The sequence below is a fragment of the Myodes glareolus genome, chromosome 18, assembly GCF_982192425.1.
Source record: "Myodes glareolus chromosome 18, mMyoGla1.1, whole genome shotgun sequence".
NCBI classification, from domain to species: Eukaryota; Metazoa; Chordata; class Mammalia; order Rodentia; family Cricetidae; genus Myodes; species Myodes glareolus.
In genome coordinates this window covers 63,310,080-63,317,065 of record NC_142043.1, presented here as the reverse complement: position 1 = coordinate 63,317,065, position 6,986 = coordinate 63,310,080, and the positions used below count along the sequence as shown (strand labels likewise).

The 6,986-nt window shown below is 52.2% G+C and overlaps 1 long non-coding RNA gene across 1 annotated transcript; it reads right to left on the bottom strand.

Moving 5' to 3' along the window:
* Nucleotides 1–642: 642 nt before the first annotated feature.
* On the bottom strand, nt 643–5,880 carry LOC125411176 (uncharacterized). Its single transcript, XR_007235264.3, has 2 exons — nt 5,722–5,880; nt 643–1,241 (listed from the first exon to the last, which is right to left on the bottom strand). It is a non-coding gene; the product is annotated as an uncharacterized LOC125411176 (long non-coding RNA).
* Between the last annotated feature and the right edge of the window lie 1,106 nt (nt 5,881–6,986).

Sequence of the window (6,986 nt, the reverse complement as noted above, 5' to 3'; positions counted from 1 at the left end):
TTCATTCCTCCTCTGTCTCTTCTATAGGATTCTCTGAGTTCCACCCAATGTTTGTCTGTGGATCTCTGCAACATACGGCTTTTTTTGATGAGGGACCTGGCACCAAATTTGAATGCTGCCCTAAGGACCTTCCAAATGATAGTCTGGACCTTTGCCCAAGCTAGGCCCAGGTTTCCTCTGTGAGGGTATAACCTGGTCTCCAGTCTTCTGCTGCAGAAATGCTGGCTGTGACAGACACAGACCTGGGAGCCCGTTTCTGCCCTGCAGTGGCTGAGCCACCAAGCTGTCCCAGCCTGCTACACAGGTCAGGTCCCCTGTAGTGCTTACTGAGCTGATGGAGGGGGGGACTACCTAGTGTTGATCTCAGTGGGAATCAGAGCCCACCTTGACACCATCAAGCACAGTCCGGATGAGATAGTCCATGTCCTTGTCCCCGGTAGCCATGAAGTGACATAGACACCCTAAAGTTATTCAGGGTGAATACCACAGATCCCACCCCCTGCCCTACCTTGCCTCGGAAGGCAAGGAGAGATCAGGCAATTGTGTGGGGGAAAAATGTAAGAGGTCACTAAAGCCTCACTAATCAAGATCAACAATATTTTAGCACCACATTGTTCAAAATCAATACAAAGACACAATTCGTGATGAGCAAACCTAGAACTTTTCAGCAAGTCAGAATGCCCTGCCCTCAGCCCTCACCCCAAACTGGCTCCAGGGCCCAGGGAAGCCAGGAGGAACTTACCCCGCCTCTGCAAAACAGTCTCCATAGTGACTGGTCTGTGGAGGTGGTGGATGAGGTGTTCCCAGGAAGGGGAATCCCTCTAGGAAGAGACTATGGACTTCCTCCCCCAGGAAACACATGCCAGGATGTGAGAGGAAAGTCCCCCGGGGGCTTTCCCAGGTCAGACCTGGGTTGGCTTCACCCCAATTTGGATATGGACACAGTCTTCAGGGCCCGGGACAGAAACCCCTGCCCTCATGCATCCCATGCCCCGCCCAGTAGAAGCCTCAGCTCTCCTCCGGGAGGAACCGTCTTGGATTTCCTGTTTCCTCCTGCGATTCCAGCTGCTATGGAGAGCTGCCTTTAATGGGAGGAAAGCCAAGATATGTTTCTAAGGTTCTGGTTGGATCTCTTGATGAAAAGACTTCACCAGTTGCTGGGACAGCCGAGGGAGAGTGGTGTTGTTTCCAGATGTTAACAGCTTCCAAAGGTCTGGGAAGTCCCCTCCATGGCAGCTGACCTGTGAGGGAAACAGGGCTGGAGAGGGAACAGGCAAGGAATTGCTATTCTGTTCACACGGGGTCACTGAGTAGCTGTTCATAGGGAACCTACATGGAGGACTTGGGCTGCCTCCAGTGTGGACACAGTAGCTATGGAGTCGGGTCTGAGAAAGGGCGGTGATGATCTGTGAGCCTCAGAGACCAGTAGTTGGAGACACCTGACTGCAGCTATGGCTCCTAGTGAAAGGACACTGGCAAGCCCTCACCCCTGTGGAGCGCAGACAAAATGCAGGGACCTCCAGAGAATGAACCACGGGCCTTGGATGGCCCTACCCATCTGTGAGCGGGTTCACATACTTGGACTCAACCAGCCAGATGCCCAAGTCATATATGCGAAATGGCAAGGTTTACTCATGATCCACACGTGCCGTCCCACGTACTTTGAAACGCAAGCCACACGGTGTCATGTCTGTCATCAGCTTGCAGGGTTCAGGATGAATATGAGGAAACAAAGTCTGCACGTGTGGCCACAGCAGCCTGACCGCAGACCCCGTCCCGGGTTGGCTGGTTGACTAGATGTGTGGCCACCAAATCGCTGACATGTAGGACAGAATGCACACCTGAATGATAGAAGGGAGATCTCTTTATCTGAAGGACGGATTGAGAGCAGGTTGGTGAGCTGGAGACGGCAGAAGTCTTTAGGCAAAATACGTAGGAGAAGCCTGGGGGTTGCTCTTAGGGTCTCTGCTGACAGAGCCATGCCCAGCCAAACACGGGGGCTCATCCTCTTTACCAAGTTGATGGACAGTAGGTGAGAATCACACGTGGCAAACACCTTCCCAAACAACAGCTGACTGATCACTGGGTACTACAGTCTAGCCCAAACAACCCATTAAATGAACCACCACATCCCAACTTTACCCCTCCTGTCTGGGGGTTTCCTGCTGGCTGAGCACAGAGGAAGTCAGAGAGTGGGGGCTCATTACTGTCTGTCTCCACAGTCTGGCTAGAGAGAAGTCAGCACAAGAGGTCAGAGCTCCCGGGCATAAAGGAGCTCACTGCAGATTCACCTGGAAGAACGCCTCCAACAGAGGCTTGGCCTGGAATTCTGGGTCTCTAAGCACCCCTTAGGACAGGGTCAGCTGCTGGGGAGAATACCTCCTGCTCCTGTGGGAAAGGCTGGGGCTCTGCCTTCCCTTCTGAGTGCACCAGACCTGTCAGGAGTCCAGGTGTCTGCTCCCCCCTCACTCGCCTGTCTCCTACCAGGCTCCTGCCTCGTGCTTACAGCCTGCCCATCACAAGGCAGGGATGGAACAGCTCGCTGGCACAGCCAGCCTTTTTCCCAGAGCCTTGGGATGGCTTCTTAGATGACTCTTGGGTCTGTCTGAGCGTGCTTTCCTGATGGAACACCTCCTGTGGACCTCATGCACACGTGGGCTTTGGTGACCCTGGTAACCTGCTGTGGATTAGTCAAGACAGTCTGGGCAATGATTCAGTAACCAGCACCTCCAAATTTCCATGCTGTTACAAGGCACTCCAAAGGGCCATATGGACAGGTCAGTTTTTTCTGCACTGGGGAATCCTGGTCCCCCTATTTATGATGCCGCCCACAGACAGACTTTCCAGAGGCCCACGGCGGGAGTAGAAGATTGCAGTGTGGCCTCCAGCCCAGGAATATTTTGGCAAGAAGGCACACACATGTATTAATCCTGCTCATTGGCCCTGGCTGGTCACATGATCCCAATCTAGTCACAAGGGAGGTTAGGAAGTGGGAAACAAGACAAGTAGATATTTGGCAAACACTACTGCCCTTCCTCCGCACAATGGCAGGACATATGGAAGAGGGAGATTGGGTGGGGGCTGACTCTGTCATGGTATAGCAAACCACCTCAAAGCCTATGGGCTTCAGTGCTGAGTTTGGAAGCCCTGGCACAATGGGCCCGCCTGCTCAGAGGCTATCATGAACTTGTAACTGAGAAGTTAGCCAGAGCTGCATGTGACTGGGCTGGGAATCCTTTCCTATGAAGGGTCTCATGCAGCTAGAGGCCAGAAGCTTCAGCCTGTTGTGGCTGATGGTGGTGGGTAAGCCCCTGCCATATGAAGCATGGTATCTCCGTAGGGTTGATTGGCTCTCCTCATAAAGCAGAATAACTTCCCTTGGCAAAGAGATCCAAGAAGGAGCAAGACGGAAATCAGTGTCACGTGTGACCCGGTGGCGGCTGTCATGATCACACAGACCCCCCACTGCTATCAGAGTCCAATGATATATGCTATACTGTGTGTTAATTTGCCTGAGTCAGGAGGTACCTACTTGAGTAGGCATCGCTTCGGGTGGTGGTGTGAGCAGGATGAGCTAGGAACTGTGGCTGAGAGAGGTACAGACTTTCCTGGCATGAGGGGCTCCGACAGTATGCTGGGGGTCTGGGGAGACCCAAGAGCCAGCTGGAGAGGACTCACCCTCTGGGAGTCCTTCAAACTGTAGCGTTTGGCTTGTTTCTCTTCAGACTTGGGCTGGAGCCGCCCATGGACTCTCCTATATAGTGTGCCCTCTATAATCATGTGCAACCACTTCCTACGACAAATAGATACATAGCCCCGTTGGCTCTGTGTTCCTGGAGGACCCGATGTTTGGTGACTAACACAGGAGAAGAGCCCTTGGACCATCACGGAAGACGCCACAAGTTTTCAATTTTACTAGAGCCCAAGGAGAAGTCAAGACCATGAGTCCCAGCTAAAAATGGCCATGGCTGGTCCCCAGTACACGTTCTGATTTCCTAAGAAGCCCATAATGTCAGCTTCCCCTGAAGGACTCCTCAGTGAGGCCCATTTCTGCCCAGCCTCTGTGTGGGCAAGAGAATGGGAAAGTCTACAGAGGGCAGAGTGCGAAGGGGCTAGCCCAGAGGGTGGAATGTGAAGGGGCTAGCCCAGAGGGTGGAGTGGGTTAAGGGCAAAAGCAATCGTTTCTGTCCCCACACCACGGCTGGAGAGATTAAAAGACTAACCCAGAAGCAGGAGCCAATGGATAAGAAGCTTAAAACCGGACCTGTCCACACATGACCAGTTAAAGGTGATCAGATGTGGGCTAGTGAGATGGCCTTGTTGGCAAGTGCTTGCCATGTAAACAGAAGAACCTTAGTCTGATCCCCAGTGCCCATAGGAAAGCAAAAACAACAAAAAAGGATATAGTGGTGTATGCTTGTGATCCCAGTCCTGGGGAGGCAAAGACAGGTGGAATCCTAGAGCCCTCTGCTCATCGGTCGATCCATGTTGGTAAATTCCAGGCCAGTGAGAGAGCTATCTCAAAAAACCATGGCGGATTGCTCCTAAGGAGCAGGATATTCAAGGTTGATCTCTCTGACCTCTATAGGTACAAGCATCTTCACCTACACAGGTTCTTGCACACAGATAAACATGTACACGTGTGTACACAAAGAGAGATCAGATGCTAAGGGGATTCTTCCCCAAGGGTAGTTAAGGGGGGAGAGAGAAGCTTGACAGATCATAGCTACCCCAAAATACAGTGGCTCTTTGCTGTCTTCAGCATGGCTGACTGCTCTCGACCTCATTTGAGCTGTGTGAAGGTCAAATAGCTCTGTTTGTCTGCGTTTTGAGGGTACATGGAGAATGAAGAGGGGTACAAAGGGCATTACAGAGAGACAACGTGAGCTGAAGACCTGTGCACACAGCATACTTGGGGTTCTTGCTGCTCTTAGTAGTTAGCAGTGAGTCGGGCTTGACACATCATGGCCATTTCTGTCACTGTAGCCCGACATTTGGACAGCAGGCTGGCTCAGTAGCTTGTGTAGAACTGGGGGGACCCGGAAGAAGAATCCTACCACTCATCAGGAACCAAATTCATTGTCTTATTCACCCTAGGGAGTGGTGTGCTTCGCCTACTGTGGTGCATGCTGGGAAGATGTTTTCATTTAGCCCACATGGTCTGCCTGGGCTGGCTCCTCTGCTGGGTCCAGGAATCCAAATCAGGGTCTCAAGATTCTGTCCTTCTGCCCAGGCTAGCTGTGTGATCATAGCTATTATCACATATTATTTGATATTATGATTTGATATTATGATAAGGGATACTTCAAACCTGCTGTCTGAGTGTTTCAAGCACAGACTTTGCAAGCCATAGCTTATTCACATGTGTGTGGAAGGCAGGTAGTATGGTAGACAGAGGTTGGCTTCGGGTGTCTGGCTAAATTGTTCTTCACAATTTTTTTTTTTTGAGACAAGGTCTCTCACTACACCTGGACCGTGCTGATTCGGCTAAACCAGTTAGGTCAACAAGCCCCGGGGGTCCCTGGTCTCTGCCTCCCTGGAGCCGGAATTACAGCTTCATGCTGCTATGCCCAGCTTTTCAATGCATAATGCTGGAGATCCCACTCAGACTCTTGGGCATAGTAAGGGCTTTACAGCCTGAGTCATCGACGCAGCCAGACCACGACTCTTGATTGAAAGATTACTAAATACCGCGGGAAAGGCCCAGGGCAGGAAACCCACCTTTTGTTCATGCTGCAAAACTGAGTCTACAACCTTCCAGACCTCCTGGAGGAAAAGAGAGAGATCTGGAAGACCACCCAAGAGTCTCCAGGCTTTACAGCTTTGTGTGTCCCCAGGTTGCCACCTCAGTATCTCCACGAGAAGCCTCTCAAGGGTGTCGGTGCCTAAACACGGAATGGGGGCGATCCTAAGCACGGAGCAGGGGCGGTGCCTAAGCACAGAGCAGGGGCGGTGCCTAAGCACGGAATGGGGGCGGTCCTAAGCACGGAGCAGGGGCGGTGCCTAAGCACGGAGCAGGGCGGGGTGCCTAAGCATGAAGTACAAGGACACTGAACAAGGAAGCCTTACAGGGGTTGTTTTACACCCAGGGCAGAAGAGGATCTGCTGAGAGCCCCAAGACATTCCAGAGACCTTCCCCATGGCGTCCTGGGAATTAGTCGTGGCTTAAGAAAGCTACTCTAACCCTCAGAACAGTATTAATATGGCCCCCATTACAGGCCTTGTCCACCAGGCCTACTGATGTCCTCAAACCAAAGGCCACAGCCCAAAGTTCATCCTGCAGCCTAAACAGGGCTGGGGAAGAGGATGGTGCAGCTTCCTTCAGACCTAGCCTGGCTTGTTGCTTATAGCATGTGTTTGAAATCAGCTGTCCCCCTTCCCAACTCTTCCCCTCTGGTCCACAGCCCAATCCTGGCTCAGGAACCCAGGAAGGAAGATTGATAGATGGGTACCTATGTACTTTTAAGGGTGGACATTGTGTCCGAATCAAACTTGGACCAATCCAGAAACTAGGACTTGTTAGCAAATTCTTCCAGTCCCCTGGCTGAGCAGGAAGCTGCCCTCCCCAGAACCTCTGCTACCCAGTTTTCCCCCAGGGGCCTCTCACAAGCAGGCTTTGTGACAGAGCTGAGGACACCTCGGCTGCAGGAACCAGTTTTAATTCAAAGCTCCTTTTGCCTGGACATGCAGGATACCACTGAGTGAGAAGAGAAAGCCCACACTGGTCTCTGAACAGAGCTGCTTCCTTCAGCCATCTGGGTCCACACAAGCCCCAGTCAGCTTCACACAGAGCAGTGGAGCCTTGCTAGCTAGCATCCATTATCATAAACACACCCCTCAGCACAGCTCTGTCCTCAGCAACTGGGTAGGTTATGGCTGCAACTTGGGTTCTTTTGTGTCATCGGGATGGGGGTGGGGTGGGAGAGCGCGGAACCACAGGTACATAAACCACCAGGTATGGTGGAGGGCCAAGGGTAAAAGCCAGG